Consider the following 19,310-nt stretch of genomic DNA (forward strand, 5'->3'; position numbering starts at 1 on the left):
GAAACAAAATGTGAACAATAGATTTGTTAAATTACTGTATCTATTATTTTTTCTAATTAAGCTACTGTTTTGGTAGTTCAGGAAGTCATTTTCCACTCATTGTCAAAAAAAACAATCAAAGAAATGGTAGGTATAATATGATCAAGACTCTCTAAAAATAAGATGGCTTAAAAGTGATAGGACATCATTAGTCAGTCAACAAACATTTATTAAGCGTTTACTGTGTGCTAGGCACTATGCTAAGTACTGAGAACACAAAGAAAAGCAAAAACAGTCCCTGACCTCAAATGAGGTCATGATGAGCTTACCATCATGGAGATGGAGAAGATGGAGAAGACAACATGCAAATAATTAGTAACATATAGGATATATGCAAAATATATGAAAATGATCACACAAGGAAAGGCACTAGGAAATTGGGTGGCAGGATGGGAAAGGTGATATAAAAGGTGAGATTAGAGCTGACAGAGGTGACATGGTAGAGCATTCCAAGCATGGAGGACAACTAGTGCAAAAGACAATGAGATGCTAAATGAAGTGGTGAGTTTGAGGACCAGCTTGGCCAGTGTTGTTGAACCGTAGAATGTGAGGAGGGGAAGAAGGTGTGAGAATATTGCAAAACAAGGGAGGGCACAGGTTAGGAAGAGCTTTGAATGTCAAACCAATATCTTTGTTGTTGATCCTAGAGCTAAAATGTAGTCACTGGAGCTCTTTGAGCAGGGGATGACACAGTCAGACTTCTGCGTTAGAAAAATGGTCTTGGCAGCTAAGTAGAAGAAACATTGGAGTATGGAGACAATTGAAGCAGAGAGACCAAAAACCCTGATGAGTCAGGAAAAACAGCAGATAACCAAAAGGACCCTAAACCTAACATGACATAGATAGTTCTACAATTAAAATGTACATAAGATGGCAGAACAGTCACATGACCAAGAAAATATATAAATACACACACACACACACACACACACACACACACGCACGCACATGGTGGAGGGACAGAGGGAGAGGTGTGGACCTGAAAGAATAGTAATAGGAAGGTTCAATGTCACTAGTTTAAGCATGTGGGGAAAATGCTAAGGTCAATCAAAAGAACTTTTCAGAGTATGATCAGAGCAAGAAACAGTAAGAGGTAAGCCAGTTACTTGTGACAGATGGTATAATATTAGCAGATGACCAAGAAAACCAAACTACTATACTCAATGGTTTACTTCTATGCCCAATTTTTCTGTCAAAAATAATTTTCAGGATGCAAAGGGGTAAAAAAAAAACATGATTAGTGGCATTAAGAAAAAGTCAAATTCATCTTTCATATGACATCCCTCCAAATACTTGCAGACAGCTATTTCATGCTCCCACTATCTTCTCTTCTTTGGTTCCTTCAACCATTCCTCAAATAACTTAGTTTTGAGCCTCTTCACCATGTCAGTCATTATTCTGTGAATGTACTTATTTGTCCATATTCCTCTTCAAATATGACTGCCAGAACAAAGCATGTCTAAAGAACTTCATTTTACTTTGGGGTATGTTTTCTATACTGGTAGATCAGGGGAATTTTGTGAACATAACATATATGAATTTCATAAAGCAATCTGGCATAGCCTTTCATGATGTTCTCAGAAATAACATGAAGAAAGGTACCCATGGGATTATAGTATTTCAATCTGGAAAGGACATTGTTCCACATATAATTTATCGCCCTCACTTTCCAGGTAAGGAAACTGAGATTGAGAGGTCAAGTTACTCGCCCAATGTTACACATGTAGTAAGTGGTTGAATGATAATAAAGACAGTTGAATTTGCAATTGTTTGAAAATCCATACTCTCAAAGAATGTTGAATAATGGATCAATATTATCTTGGAGGACTTTTTAATGATAATCTTTCAGGGCTCTAGCCCTAGTGCTTAGCCCTGGCCTACCAAACATTTTTATCCATAACTTAGATGAAGGTTTGGATGGCATGCTTATCAAGGGAAAAATGACACAGAACTGGGAGAGATGAGGACTATATTGTATGATTGAGTTGGAATATGTAAAATTTGCCCACTAGTTGGAATTATATCCCACTCCCCCCCCCAAAAAAAAGTAAGATGAATTTAAGAGGAGATAAATATAAAAAACCTACATTTAGCTGTTAGGGTTTTTTGTTTGTTTGTTTGTTTTTAAATCAACCACACTAGTCGAGTATGAGTGGATTTTGTTTTCATAGCTCTTCAGGTAGAAAAAAAAAAGACCTGAAAGTTTGTCTTGACTGCAAGCTCATTAAGAGTCAATGGTTTACTGTCATTGGATTTGGCCCTAGGAGGGACTACCATACTCGGGTATAAAAATCTAACTTGCCCTATAGGCAGTAGGAGGGGAAGGGGAAAGAAAAGGGAAGGGATGCTTAGAAGGGAGGGAAGAAGTGGTAAAGGAAAAGGGGAAAAAAGGGGAGGGGGCTGATAGAAGGAAGGGCAGATTGAGGGACGTGGTGGTCAAAAGCAAAACTCTAGTGAGGAGGGAAAGGGAGAAAGGAGAGAGAAAAGCATAAATGGAAGTAGGGAGAGAATAGGATGGAGAGAAAGACATGGAGAGTAATCATAACTGTGTATGTGAATAGAATGAACTCTCCCATAAAACAGAAGTGGATAGCAGAATGCATTAAAAACCATAATCCTACAATATGTTGTTTACAAGAGACAAAGGTCAGTGGATCTCCAGTTGAAATGTCCAGAAGAAGCTCCTTTTTAGTCTGCCCTGGTTGCACCACATCTGGAGTAGCTTGCACATTTTAAGTATTTTAACATTTAGCATTTTACATATTTAGCATTTTACACATTTTAAGGGGAACACTGACAAATGAGCACAGCTAAAGGCTGACCAGGATAGGGAGAGGACTAATAACCATGCTCTATGGGGAAGAGTTGAAAGGAATGGGGAATAAGAAGAATGAAGGGTAAAAGGATAGCTATCTATAAATATGTAAAAGCCTATCATCTGGGGGAGGAGCTGAGCTTTCTCTATGTGTCTTCAGGGGAAAAAGTAGGAGAGGAGGAAGATTTAGATTAAATATAAGAGGAAACTCTCCAACAATTACAGATGTCAGAAAATGGAATGGGGCTTCCACATGAAGTAGTGAGCCCCTGCTCACCAGAAACATTTGGGCAAAGGCTGCATGACCTCTTGTCAGGGATGGTGGAATGGGGATAGGAAGTTGGACCAGATAAATGTCTATTTCTAACTAATATTTTGTACTTCACCTTGGTTTCAGGCAATTTGCTGCCTAGAAGGAGTTGATATCTCTACAGACATACCTACAATGCATTTTATCTTGGTTTTTTTTTTTGGTTTTTGTTTTTGGCTAGGCAATGGGGTTAAGTGACTTACCCAGGGTCACACAGCTAGTAAGTGTTACGTGTCTGAGGCCGGATTTGAACTCTGGTCCTCCTGAATCCAGGGTTGGTGCTCTATCCACTGTGCCACCTAGCTGCCCTGGTGCATTTATCTTTACTCTGACATGTCTTCAACCTTTTTCAGGTCTTACCAATAACCCACAAGGAAGCATATAATTCTTGAAACCTCAATGTGCTCCCTATTTGACATTTGGGAGGACATCAAATTGTGTTAAAATGTGATATTATTGCATAAGCAATAGGTCTAGCCCTTGTGAAAACATGGGCTAGAAATAGAAATAGCTGTGCTGGAGCCAGCTCATACCAGCTCCCAAGTGCTGCTTTTTAAATTTTTAGTGTTAGCATTTACATCTCAGAAATCAGCAAATGCTACAAATCAAGGCTTGATTTGTTGTTTTATTGATTATTTAGTCTTAAGAAAATGATAGAGAGAATGTCAATAATGTAGATTAAACTTAATAAATGTATCATACTTTTTTTTTTAGAGATCTAGTTGTTAAATATTTACTAGCACAACCCTGGCTAGAAACCAACACTGTGCAAAAAGGACTCCATGTTTGTTAAGCATATTGACTACTAAATGAATGAGAAAACATCTTCTCAACAGGATCATCACAGAGCAATATCATGAAGGGATGCCTCGTGTAGGACTAGACCTGTTATCAGTCAATAAACATTTATTATGCAACTATCATGTGCAAGGTACTGTGGTAAGTGCTAGATCTACAAAGAAAGGCAAAAAATAGTCCCTGTTCTCAAAGAATTCACAGTCTAATGGAGGAAGCAACATGAAAACATCTATGTACAAACAAGATACATACCATATTAACTGGAAATAATCAACAGGGAGAAGGTACTGGCATTAAGATGAAGAAGGAACCATCTCTCATCATAGGTCATATTTTAGCTGGAACTTGAAGGAAGTCAGGAAAGACAAGAGATAGAGATGAGGAGGAAGTGAATTCCAGGTATGGGTGACAGGCAGTGCAAATGCCCAGGGTCATGAGATGGACTGTCTTGTTTGAGGAACAGCAAGGAAGCAGTGTCACTGGATTGAAAAGTCTCACACTGGAGATGAGAAGAGATTATAGTATAAGAAGACTGGAAAGGTAGGAGGGGGGCAGGTTTTGAAGGATTGAACATGAGAGGAATTCATATTTGATACTGGAGAAAAGAGAAATCCACTGAAGTTTACTGAACAGAAGATGACATGGTCAGACCTACACTTTAAGAAAATGAGTTTGACAGCTGACTGGAAATTGGACTGGAGTGGGGAAAGATTTAAGCCAGGGAGACTAATGGGAGGTCTCACAGTAATCCAGGCATGAGGTGACAAGGGCTTGCTATGTGGAAAAGAAAGGGTGGGTACAATGGGATTCTTCCTGTGTCATGAAATGTGTGACTTTCCCTTTCATGTATTTTCGAGAAGGGTGGAGTGCCTGCTTATATGGGTGGGTTGTTGCAGATGTGACTAAGATGAGATGCAACAATATTAAAGCAGCCCAATGGTGCCGGTGGCAGGGGCCTTGCCTTAGCTGGGAGAATCTTCAGAAGTGCATTTTGCTGAGCTGGGCAGTGTTCCAAGTAGGTGGGAAGGGCACTCCCCAGCTAAACATGCCCCTAGAAATATAGTATGTCACTACAATATCAACAGACCAGAGTATTTTTTGTATTTAAAAAATCACATTGCTATCTATTCATAGGTTCTAAATGCAAAGCATATTTGACTTCATCTCAGAGCCCCTGATTTGGTTGGCCTGAAATGAGAATTTGCCTGAAGTTGGTCCAGTGTGAGATACTACTTCCACTGAAAATTCCATTTCTTGTATTAGTTTTTCATTCTACTATAGATCGAGTTTCAATGGCCCCTCCTAAACAGGGAAGAAAATTTAGAGAGAGTAGTGATTTAACTGTAATCTCCCAAGATTCCATTTTCTCTTCAAGGTATGGCAATAATAGTCATAGTCTCTGTGGGAGGAGCTATTACAACTGGAGTTATATTACATAACCAGAAAATACCCCAAACTAATAGGTATAGGAGACACTTAGAAGCAAAGTCCTGTTTGATTTTCTTCTAAGCAAGGTTCTTCCCTTGTGAAAAAAATGCTTTCTTCTATTTAACTTGATCCCTTTTTCTAATTTATTTCTGAAATATTAAACAATGAATTAACATGACTGAAAAAAGAAAAGAAGCATAAATTCAACCCATCCAAAAATAATTCTGTCATTAAAATAGTATTTACTCTGTGGGGTAAAAGGATGACAGGTCATCCTAAGAATAGAATATGAAAGTGCTCATTTCTTAAGTTATAATCTGTATCCAAATCACAGTAATGGTGGTGGTAGCTACATGGGATCAAATTCTTGCTCTTCATTTACCATTGTCTTAGAAAAGTCATTCACTTCTCTAAACCTAGTTCAACTGTAAAATGAGGGGCTTGAACTATATGATCTCCAAGGTCCCTACTAGCTCCAAGTCTTTGATCTGTGGTCTGAGATATAATTAAAAAGGCAGTGAAACTTAAAGTCAGTAGATGTACGCTGAAGTCTTGGCCCGGCCACTTCTAGCCATGACCTTGACCTATTTCTCCTTTCTGAGGCTCAGCTTCTTCATGAGTAGAATGGAGATCCTTTACCAAAGCCCTGCTCCAATATCTCATGATAGTATGGATCCCACTTGTGATTTTCAGGGGCTAAGCCAGCACAGTCCAAACTCTGGGTGGGGTGATGCTAATGGACTGTATGTCTACTGTCTATGAGCCAGTCCATAACATAATACCAATAACTCACATTTGTAGATTAAGTTAAAGTGTGTAAAACACTTTAAGGCTTACAAAGTCAAATTTCATGACACAGTCTCCAATCTACTTCCACTCTATCTCTTCTCTCACTTGGATTATTTCAAAAGCCTGCCAATTGGTCTCCCTGCCTCTAGTCTCTCCCTACTCCAAGCTATCCTCTAATCAGCTGCTAAAGTAATTAGATCTGAACATGTCACATCCCTGTTCAATAAACTCCAGTATCTCCCTGTTACCTCCAGGATCAAACATAAAGTCCTCTCTCTAGCATTTAAAATTCTCTACAACATAGCCTCTTTTTTACCATTTCAATAATCTCTCTCTCCCTCTCCCTCCCTTCCTCCCCTCCCTTTCTCTCCTTTTCTCCTTTCCTTTTTTTCTCCCTCCCTCCCACTGCTACTCCAGATTTATTTTCATCCAAGTCCCAAATGCCACAGGATGACTTCTTGGTCCACTGCATTCACTTCCTCTATATGATTACTTTCTTTCTACTCTGCATGTATCTTGTAGAATCTGATTTATTTGTATGTTGTCTCTCCCATTCATATATAAGCTCCTTTAAGGCTAAGATCATTCTTGTGTTTTTTTGCTTTGTATCCCCAATGCTTAGCACAATGCCCGACAAATATGAAGTGCCTACTGAATGTTTGTTGATTGATTAATTAATTCCAAGAGACTCATTGCCAGAGGATTGGCCCCAAGGGGATGAATTTTGTTGGTCACATACACTCATAAAACACCCTGTGACTAAGGTGTGAAAGGAGTAGGATCTGTGTCTGTAGAGGAGCAGCTATGTACGTAGTGATCTCTACTAAGAAGAAGCATAGTATAGTAGAGAGCTGGCCAGACCTTTGGGCTTGGACTTAGGAAGACATCTTCGTGAGTTCAAATCCAATCTCAGATACTTACTAACTATGTGACCCTGGACAAGTCACTTAGCTGTGTTTGCCTCAGTTTCCTAATCTGTAAAATGAGCTGGAGAAGGAAAAGGCAAACCATTCTAGTATCTTTGCCAAGAAAACCCCAAATGGGGTCACAAAGAGTCAGATGTAATAGAAACGACTCAACAACAATCACCACCTCCCAGAGCCATAGGCAACTCTCTAAGAAGATAAATTGCAGAGAAAGTAGTAATCTGTGTTTATAGTTTCCTTACCTGGGCACTCCCTAACACAATAAAATCATAGATTCAGTCCCTATGCCCTTGCAGTATTCAAGTAAAATGAGAATAATAAGGCACGCTCTATCTTACCCCTTGGTCCATACCTTGAGTACTACTGTGGGGGTGGTGCTTGGTTGACTACAAAGTGCTATAGGAACATCAGTCATTAGTATTATTATTACAGCCTATCCCATACAGTTAAAACTTGCCTATGTGCAATCTTCTATCACGGTTTTCTCATGAATATTAATCTTTCTTCTCCAAACAAATTACAAACTCCTTGAAGGCAGGGCCAACACCTTAACCTTCTGCATCCCTCATTATAGTACTGTGCTCCTAATAGCATCCTGAGTGGTGCTAAGCACATGAAGAACTCTCAATACACACTTGTTGATTGACTTACTGATTAAAGGCAGTGCCCCAGGCCTCAAAATGTATAAACTGTAATTCTAGAACACATTTATGGTTTAATGAAGATGGTCTAACCTCAGCAGAGTGTGACAACGCAGACATTCAAAACGTCCTACCTCATCAAAAACTTCAGTGACAAGAGGCAGCATTGGGTAGTGGATAGAGAGCTGACCTCAAGGTCAGGAAGATCTGGGTCCAAGTCTGTGTAACCGCTTGGGCAAACCACTTAACCTTTCAGTGCCCAAGGGAACTTCTTAAGACTCTAGTTTCCAGATCAGGGGCATTGGTAGAAGCGGTTTCCGTCCTGTCAATTCCCTATACCAAAAATCCATTCACTCACTCCTCCATTCTGTCTACAACAGTGGTTCTCAAATTATGTCCCTGAGATCCTTCCAGGGGATCTGAGAGGTCAAAATTATTTCCACAATTTTTAAAATAAATGTTCACATTTTCATAATAATTCTAATACGTTTTAATGTCTGTTTATAATTTAATAATGATAAATACCAATAGCTATAACCCATATCAACAAAAGCTCGCTGGGGTTCTTGAAACTATTTGAGTATAAAGGGGTCCTAAGACCAAAAAGTTTGAGAACTGTTGGTCTACATTAGAAAAAATTCCCTGAATTTCCCAGCCCTACTCTTCCATTTCTTCTTCCCTCTTCTCCCAGCCACCATCAGCAGAGTTTGACTAGACTGTTGATATCTTTCATTAAGCTAACTCTTCTGACCATCATCTCAGCAGATGTGCTGTCCTCAGTTGGCAGCAGGCAAGCTTTAACAATGGATGTATATGTAGGTTTTGTTTGCATCACTACCAGAGAGAAGAGGGAAGCAGGAGATATGAAATTGTGGGCATCAATGATACCATTTGGATGGGTTTGGTTTAGAACTACAGTATAATGGAGCAAAAATACTGAATTTTCCAGTAATGACCCAAAAATGTGGCCCAATATATAGATATTGTTCTCTCCTGGAAATATCAGTTACTAATATGTCTTCTTGTTGTCCAGTTTTGTCCGACTGTTCATGACCCCATTTGGGGGTTTTCTTGGCAAAGATACTGAAGTGGTTTGACATTGCCTTCTCCAGCTCATTTGACAGATGAGAAACTGTGGCAAACTTTGCCACAAGGGTTAGGTGACTTGCCCAAGGTCCCACAGCTAGTAAGTGTCTGAGGCCATATTTGAACTCAGGTCTTTCTGACTCCAGGGCTGGTGCTCTATCCACTGTGCCACCTAGCTGCCTTTAATATGTCTATCAGAGTATAAATCCTCCATGGCAACCAGAAACCCTGATCCTCAGAGAAGTGGTGATGCAGAATAGATAGGTGTTAGATTCAAACTCCCTGTCAGGTGCCTATTAATTTAAAAATCTAAAAATTAATACTATTTATGTTACATTGTATTTTTATTTATTTTTGTTAACCATTTCCCATTTACATTTTAATCTGATTCTCTCTTGAGGCTGGGAGATCAGAGTTTGAGACTTCTGATATAAACTGTATGAATTTGAGTGACCAGACTAGTTTTTTATATCTCTAAGAACTGCTCATTATGTGTGCTTAGGAAAGTGTCTTCTCAATTCCTATAGGCCTCAGTTTCTTCAGATGCAAAATGAAGGCATTGGACTTTGTTGTTCAGACATTTCAGTCGTGTCCAACTCTCTATGATCCCATTTAGGGTTTTATTGGCAAGGATACTGGAGTGGTTTACCATTTCCTTCTCCAGCTCATTTTACAGACAAGGAAACTGAGGCAAACAGGTTTAAGTAACTTGCCCAGGGTCATACATTTAGTAAGAGTCTGAAGCCAGATTTGAACTTGGGTCTTCCTGACTCCAGGCCCGGCCCTCTATTCACAATTCTACCTAGCTGCCCCACTGGACTAGGCATTGAACTGGATTATCTTTAATTCTAGCCCTAAAACTTCCAGTTTCATGATTTTTATGATTGAACATACTTCTATGGTTATAAAACACCATTTGTAATAAATGCTTTAAAATTCCATGGTAGTTGTTAGTTTGTTTTGTTTATTTTGACACACAGACATAAAAACATGACAAAGCCATTCATGATAATAACAATTCATATTTACATAACGCTTACAAAGCATTTTCTTCACAGTAGCCTTAATAGTATGTAGTGTGAGGATTATCATATCCATTTTACAGATAAAGAAAATTGAACCGTCGGGGAGATCTGAGCCAGTAAATGTTGGAGAAAGAATTTGAATACAAGTCCAGTTTTTTTTTTAATGATACTATTCTGAGAGTAAAGTTCAGAATAAAGATGATTCATTCTATAGTTTAATTTTTGTAAACTATCCATTATTTCCTGCAAAGATTTGAACAAAAAGCACGAAACAAAAACTGGAACAAAATGCATGCATTGCACATTTCAAACTTAACCCCATTATTAACTCTTACACCCTCACTCATTTCCCTCAAAAACAAAAATAGAACCATAGAGTATTAGAGCTAATTGGGACCTTAGAGGTCATCTAATTCAATCCCTTCATTTTAAAGATGAGAGGAGATTGAGATCCAGAGTTTGATTTGCCCAAAGTCACTCAGATACCAAGTAGCAGAACAAATACTCAAACCCAGGTATTCTAATACCAAATCAGGGTTCTTTCCGGTGCACCACACTGTCTATTTGTTTTAAGTTATCACACTATCACACCAACAAATGTCTAACAATGAAGTTTTCTTTCCCAAGAAGAAGTTAGTGGAATAAATGAATAAATGGGTAGCAAGATAAATGGTAGAGTTAGAAGGAAGGAAGAGAAAAAGGGAAGCGAGAAGGTGATAGACAGACAGATAGATAGATAGATGATAGATAGATAGATAGATAGATAGATAGATAGATAGATAGATAGATAGATAAATAGATAGATGAAGTTTGTGCCCAGACATCTTCGAATGAAAGTATCTTCAAATGAAGCTTTCTAAGTAATTAGAAAGCAGAAACAAGGATTAATTCTATGGGTCAATAACTGTTCAACTTCTCTCTGGTCAGTTGATCTCAACTGAAGTTCTTGTTTCTGTACCTCATTTTCTTGATTAATAAATTGTAAAACAATATTTTAAAAATTAACTGAATTATAAGTTTTATATTAAAGTGAAACAGAAAAGATGAAGAAGAAAGAAGTGGAATAGAGATTGAGATGCTCCATTTTAGCACTATATATATTCTGGGTAAACACCAGTTATATTTAACATTTCTTTGGTGACTTTTAAACCTATTAAGAAATGTAACTATGATGCTTGCTATAGTTACTTCCTACCTGTATTTTTTAATGAGGTTTGGTTACTCCTTCAAAAAAAAAAATCTGTAAATTAGGTACAATGCTACTACATATTGCTGCCTCAATGTATAAGGTTACATTTTGCTCAAGATTCAGAAGACATTTTCTACTCAAGGTCCCACTTCCCACAGAGCTATAACCATGAAATTTCTACACTAAATTTACCAAGCAAAAAAGAATTATTTAGTAAAACTGCTGAATTTAAGCACTAATCAATGTAACAATGGAACCGACCAACAAGAGCCCAGTCCTTGGTGCATATCAGTGTGCCCTGCCAGTGCACCAGAACCTAGTCTGGGCCTAAATGAGAGAAAAACCCTGACGCAAATTCAGAGTATACACAGGTGTTCTTTGACTGTAAATTGATTGTGTGGTGACAAAAAAATAAAAAAACAAACAAAAGCAACAATCCTCAATTGGCTGTGAGCAAGAACTGTATTGAAAATTTATAAATAGTTGGAAATGCTCTATCTCCTTGGTATCTTTTGAGTGAGGAGGAAGAAATGTTATAAATCTCCAGGTGGAAGAGTCCCTCACCCCACTAAATGCAATGTGACAATGAATGCAGGGTGTCATTTCTTTTCTCTCTGTTGTGCTTCTTTCTCCTGATCTTAGGTGAATGGATAGCAGAAAAGGAACAGACTAAGTCATGACCACGCGAGTTGCAAAAGACTAAAAAAACAAAAATCAGAGGTCCAGCAAATGGAGTCTTTAGCAGAGTCTGCTGGTCGCTCTTAAAGCCAGGCCATTCCTTAGAAGCAACCTTCCTGATGCAGCCAAATGGTGAATCAACCCAGCACCAGCGCCCTGCTGGCAAGGCAGTGACTTGTCTGTCACCTATACCACACTCAAAAGTGAACGTGGTAGGGTGAATATTGGTAGTTATTACCTTGTGCTTTAGTTCACTTTTCTAGGGATCACAATGGTAGAACAGAACAGATTCTCAAGAAATATCACTTTCTAAAAGCTAATTGATGATAGGTCCCAACAGTGAATCTGGTGATGCAGTCACATTATTTCAACTTGCACTGCTTATTTCCATCAGGCTGGAACCACTGACCATATTTTCCATAATTATATCTTTGAATGAAGCAAATTATTTTTTGTGTTTTATTAATAGTATATATTTTAATTTATTTCATTAAATATTTCCCAATTACATGTAAAAATTTTAAACTATCATTTTTTAAATAGTTCAAGTTCCAAATTCTCTCCTTCCCTCCTGGCCTTACCCCCTCCTTAAGAAGGCAAGCAATTTGATATCTATTATAAATGTGAAGTCATGCAAAATTAATTTCCGTATTAGTCATATATCATCTGCAAAGAGTGATGATTTTGTTTCCTCATTGACTATTTTTATCCCTTCAATGTCTTTTTCTTGTCATATTACTACAGCTGGTATTTCTAGGTGGCACAGGAGCAGCTAGATGATGTGGTGGACAGAGCACCAGGCTTGGTGTCAGGAAAACTCATCTTCTATTGTTCAAATCCAGCCTCAGATACTTACTAGCTGGGTGACCCTGGGTTAGTCTCTTATTCCTGTTTACCTCAGTTTCCTCACCTGTAAAATGACCTAGAGAAGGAAATACAAACTAGTCTAGCATCTTTGCCAAGAAAACCCCAAATGGGGTCACAGAGTGGGACACAACTGAAACGACTGAATAACAACAAAAGCACTTCTACTATAATATTGAATAATAGTAGTGATAACAGACATCCCTGCTTCACACCTGATCTTATTGTTAAGGCTTCAAGTTTATCTCTATTACACATAATGCTTGCTCTTGGTTTCAGTGAGATACTACTTATCATTGTTAAGAAAGGGTCCATTGATTCCTATGTTTTCTAGTGTTTTTAAAAGAAATGTGTCTTGCATTTTGTTGAAGGCTTTTTTTCTGCATGTGTTGATATAATTATATGATTTTTGTTGTTTTTGCTATTGATTTGGTCAATTATGTTGATAGTTTTCCTGATATTGAACCAGCCTGCCATTCCTGGTACGCATTCCACCTAGTCATAATGGGTGGTCTTTCTGATATATTACTATAATCTCTTTGATAATATTTTATTTAAAAATTTTGTATTGATATTTATTAAGAAAATCACTCTATAGTTTCCTTTCTCTGTTTTTGCTCTCCCTGGTTTAGGTATCAACACCATATTTGTGTCATAAAAGGAATTCATAGGATTCCTTCTTTTGTATTTTTTCAAATGTTCATATAGTATTGGGATTAATTGTTCCTTAAATGTTTGGTAGAGTTCACTTGTAAATCCATTTGGTCCTAGGTATTTTTTCTTAAGGAGCTCATTCATGGCTTATACCATTTTTTTCCTAAAATAGGATTATTTAAGTTTTCTACTTCCTCTTCTGTTAATCTGGGTAGTTTATATTTTTGCAAATATTCATCCATTTCACTTAGATTATCAGTTTTACTGGCATACAATTGGGCAAAATAACTCCCAATAACTGCTTTAATTTCATTTTCATTGGTGGGGCATTCATCCTTTTCATTTTTGATACAAATAATTTAGTTTTCATCTTTTTTAAATCAAATTAACCAACAGTTTGTCTATTTTATTGTTTTTCCTATAAAACTAGCTCATAGTTTTATTTATTCATTCAATTTTTTACTTGCAATTTTATTAATCTCCCCTTTGATTTTTCAGGATTTCCATTTTAGTGTTTAATTGGGGATTTTTAATTTGTTCTTTTTTTCTAGGTTTTGTTAGTTGCATGCCCAATTCATTGATTTGCTCTTTTTCTCTTTTATTGATCTATGCTTTTAGAGATCTAAATTTTCCCCTAAGTACTACTTTCACTGCATCCCACAAATTTTGGAATGTTGTCACATTGTTCTTACTATCTTTAATGAAATTATTTATTCTTTCTATGATTTTTACCTACTCAATCTTTAGGATTAGATTATTCGGGTTTCCAATTGATTTTTAATCTTTGGTTCCATGGCCATTTAGTCAATGTAATTTTTCTTGTATTATGCTCTGAAAAGTGTGCATTGAATAGTTCTGCTTCTCTGTATTTGGTTGTGAAATTTTTATGCCCTAATACATGGCCAGTTTTTGTAAAGGTGCCAACTAAAGCTCAGAAAAAAAGGTATAATTTTTTCTATTCCCTTTCTGTTCACCTGAGAGGTCTATGATATTAATTTTTTAAAGATTCTATTCATCTTCTTGCCTTTTTTTCTTATTTATTTTATTCTTAGATTTATCTAGCTCTGCAAGGATAAAGTTGAGGTCTCCCACCAATATATTTTTATTGTCTATTTGTTCCTATAATTAATTTAATTTCCCCTTTAATAATTTGAATGCTATGATATTTGGGTGTATATATATTTAGTATTAATATTGCTTCATTGTCTACAATTCCTTTTTTATCAAGATGCAGTTTCTCTGCTTCTCTTTTTAAATTAGGTCTATTTTTGCCCTTGCTTTGTCTGAGATCATGATCACTAACCCTGCATTTTTTTACTTCAGGTGAAGCATAACAAATTCCACTTCAGCTCTATTTTAACTCTGTGTCTGTCTTTCTGTTTAAAGCATGTTTCTTATAAGCAATGTATTGTTGAACTGTGGTTTCTAATACATTCTGCTATTTGCTTCTGGATGAGTTCATCCCATTCACATTCTCAGCTATGATTACAAACTATACATTTCCTTCCATTCCATTTTGTTCTATTTTTTCTCCCTCTTTTTATCCTGCCCCCCAAATCTGTTTTGCTTCTGACTACTGCCTTCTTTTATCTGCCTTTTCTTTTATAACCCTCCCTTTCCCTTCTGCTCTTTCCTTCCTACATCCCTGTTGGGTAAGATAGATTTATATTACCAATTAAATACACACACACACACACACACACACACACATACGTACACATTTCCCTCTTTGAACCAATATTAATGTGAGTGAGGTTTAAGCATTAACTGCCTCCTTCTCCCATTTTCCATTCCAGTGTAATCTCTTCCTTATGTAACTTTTTTATGTGAGATCATTTTCCCCATTCTTCCCCTCCCTTCCCCCTTCTCCCAGGACATCCCTCTTTCTTACCTATCCATTTTTTACATCATCTTAACATAATCAACTTATTCCTACTTCATCTTTTTATATAGAATGCTTCTAACTACCCTAATAATGATGAAGTTCTTAGAAGTTACATGTATCATCTTCCCATGTGGGAAACATAAAAAGGTAAACATGAAAGAGAAATCATAAGGGACCTTTTTATGCTTCTCTTGAGTCTTCTGTTTGAATGTCAAATTTTCTGTTCATCTCTGATTTTTTCATTAGGGATACTTGAAAATCCTCTATTTCATTAAATATACATTTTTCCTTGAAGGATTATACTCAGTTTTGATGTGCAGGTTAATCTTAGTTGTAATATCAGTTCCTTTGCCTTCCAGAATATTATATTCCAAACCCTCCACTCCTTTAATGTATAACTTGTTTAATCTTGTGTGATCCTGACTGTTACTTCATGATATTTGAATGTTTTGTTTTGTTTTTGCCTGCTTGAAGTATTTTCTCTTTGACCTGAGAGGTATGGAATTTGGCTATAATATTCCCAGGAGTTTTCATTTTGGGATAGCTTTCAGGTGGTAACTGGTGGATTCTTTCAATTTCTATGTTACATTCTGGTTCTAGAATATCAGGGCAATTTTCCTTGATAATTTCTGAAATATGATGTCTAGGCTCTTTTTTTAATATGACTTTCAAGTAGTCCAATAATTCTTATGTTATCTCTCCTTAATCTATTTTCCAGGTCTGCTGTTTTCCCAATGATATATTTTACATTTTCTTCTATTTTTTCATTCTTTTGACTTGGATTCTTTCTTGACATCTTATAGGGTAATTAGCTTTCATTTTTCCAATTCTAATTTTTTAGGAATGATTTTCTTCAGTGAGTTTTTGTATCTCTGTTCACATTTGGCCAATTCTGCTTTTCAAAAAGTTTTTTCACCAGTGAATTTTTCACTTCTTTTTCCATTTGGCCAATTCTATTTTTTAAGATATCGTTTTCTTCAGTATATGTTTCTGCCTCTTTTGCCAAGCTAGTAATTGTATTTTCATAATTTTCTTCCTTTACTTTCATTTGTTTACCTATTTTTTTCTCTACCACTCTTAATTGATTTTGGAGAGAAAAAAATTAGCTCTTCCAGGAATTCTTGCTGGGTTTGTGTCTAATTCACTTTTTCTTTGAGACTTTGCTTGCATCTGTTTTGACTTCATTGTCTTCTTCTGAGTTTGAGTATTGATCTTCCCTAACACCTTGGTATCTTTTTGTGGTCAGGGTTTTTTGTTATTGTTGTTGTTTGTTGATTTTTTCACCCTATTTCTTGATTTGAAACTTTACGTTAAAGTTGGTCTCTGTTTCCAGCAAAGGGGAGGGGACACTGTCCCAAGCTTTAGGCTTTTTTGCACTGTTATTTTCAGAGCTAGTTTTGGGGGGCAGCTAAGTGGCACAGTCATTAGAGCACCGGCCCTGAAGTCAGGAGGACCTGAGTTCAAATCTGGCCTCAGACCAAACACTTGACATTTACTAGCTGTGTGACCCTGGGCAAGTCACTTAACCTCATTGCCTACCCCCCTAAAAAAAAGAGCTAGTTTTGGAAGTTTGGAAATTTTTGGTGCTTCCAATGTGGTATGATCTGGGGAGAAGTGTGGTCATTGCTCTATTGGTCTGTACTCTGGTCCTTATCCAGGAAAGGCCCTAATCCCTTGGAATTGTAATCAATACTGTTCCTCAGTGCTCCTGATCTATTGTGACCAGAAACAATACTGCCTCTCAGGGGTTATGCTCCCTCTAGGTGAAAAGTGGTCCTCTCTACCCTTGCACCATGATCCAGATGTGGGTATAGGCAATAGAGGTAACAAACAGCATCTGGTCCTGCATCCAGCGTTGGCACTATAAAATTTCTTTCTGCGCAGCACCCAGGTCCCCTTACCATCTATGGCTTGAAGTTCCTGAAGCTGCTGCTGCTTCTGTTACCACCACCTGGTTCCATCACTGATGTTTCATCCATGTGGGCTCTAGGCTAACTGCCACCCCAGTGTCATAGATCTCTATTTCTGACCTCCTATGTTGACTTAAGCCAAAAGAATGTCTCACTCTGACCTTTTGTTGGCTCTGCCACGCCAGAATTTGATTTGAAATTATTTAAAGGGAAATGTTGGAAGATCTCAGCTGAGTATTTTCTCTACTCTGCCATTCTGGCTTTACCCCCAGAAGTTCCTGCAGATTCAAATACATGCAGCAACCTCAAGGAATTCATCATTTATGCTAATCTGGACCTAGATGTAATTGGTTAATTGATACTGAGTAATAACAGATGATTGATATTGTGACAGTAATCACTGGTTAGATGAAACTGGGGAAATATTAACTATGATGATGATGGGAGGAATAGTGAATGAGGACTTGTGAGTATTAATATTAGAGACAGACATCCATAACCCCTCAGGACTACTCCTAAGTAGTAATGACTAAGGAAATTAATAGCTGAGTTCTGGGGACCCAACCCACAGGGAAGTGAGGTTTGGGATACTTGCTCCAGAGCCTTTATCTACTATAGAAGCAACCATTAGTAGTCTCAGAGGAAATCCTTTAGAGCCATTTCTAAAGAAATAAACACCTAACATACAATTGGTTACCTTCCTCAGTAATAACAGATTCTGTTTTTACCATCTTATCCTGATTTCTTAACATGAAACCAAAATCCCTCCTTACTAGATTGTCCTAGTATTTTACACTTACTCAGAATCCAAGTATATTCAGGCTGTCTATTTTTTTCAGCAATCTTTATTACAACAATAACTATTTTCTTAATTCTCAATATTCAATTCAAGCTAAATTAAGCTTGAACATTTCTTGTTCTCAAAGTTGCTCCTTCCTTTCATAGAATCATAGATTTAGAACTAAAAGAGACCTCAATCAAGTCCACCCTTCTCCTTCTAGAAATGAGCGAACTGAGACCCAGAAAGTAATTTGCCTAAGTTCACACAGGTAATAAGTGGAATAGCTGGAAATTGAATCTATATCATTTGACTTCAAGTCTAGCATTTAAAAATTTTACCGTACTGACTTCTTTTCCTACATATGTTGTATAAAAAAGAAAGTGCGACATAATATAGTGATCATGCTAAAGGAGAAAAGACCGATTTATGCCAGGTTTTTCTCCAATCAGAGCAAGGTAATTTTTTACTTCATTCTTTTTGTTTCCTCCCTCCCCTCAGATATTCCCAGTGAGAGATTCTGGGTATTACTTGTTTAAATAGTTTTGCACATAATGCTTAATTACCAATCTAATAGGCCCTCATCTCAGTTATCCTAGTGGCACTTTACTAGCTTTCAACATTTACAAACTGCCTCAATGAGAAAACTCACCAGAAATCATTTTCTGAAAGAGTTTGTATCACTTACACAGAACAGACAGTTTGAATAAAAGTTCAATAAAAATGTTGAGTGGAGATTTGAACTGGTTTCATAAGAATGGGTTTTTCCATATTCCGTTGAGATTATATTTTACAGGCTGTTGGGTCTCAAAACAACCGTAACATCTATCAATGTTAGCTTCAGAAATTAGTGAACACTATAGAAGACAAAGTAGTTTCAATAGATGACTGAGCCAATAGGTTTAACATTCTCCCAACACAGCCCACTTAATCTGCTTTTTGCTCTTCTAATGTTGCTCCTCCCTCTCCTCATTCCTCCCTCCTTTCCTAACATTTGAATTATAAACTATTCTAGCTTATCTCTATTTGCTATGTACTACACTTGCTTATACTATACTGCTGACTGGACTGATTGCTCATCCTTCTTCCAGTCATACTCCCATGAGTTGTAAGCAGCTCAAAGATTCAGCATCTCTTAATAATATCCTTTACCCACTCTGAGCTGTTCCAACCAGCTCCATTGACAGATTCTTCTCCATAAAAAGAAACCAGCTGAGACACATACCAGACGGTAGGCATTTTATTTCTGAGTAAGTTCAGTGGTTCTAATAATCCAACAGTGTTTTAAATCCTTCTCTCTGGGTCTCTTTCTCTCTTTGCATTATCATTCCTCTTATAGTAAAAAAAAACAACAGTGAGTTAGGAAACATATTTTTATAACTAGAAGAGACTTTAATGGCTATCTAGTTCACTTTTTCCTGATACCAACACTACAGTTAACTAGAAAAATGTCAAATTCTCCACTGCAGACTTTCACCCTTCACAGCTTTAGTGT

This window comes from Vombatus ursinus, unplaced genomic scaffold (assembly GCF_900497805.2).
Source record: "Vombatus ursinus unplaced genomic scaffold, bare-nosed wombat genome assembly UNPS02014778.1, whole genome shotgun sequence".
Classification (NCBI taxonomy): Eukaryota; Metazoa; Chordata; class Mammalia; order Diprotodontia; family Vombatidae; genus Vombatus; species Vombatus ursinus.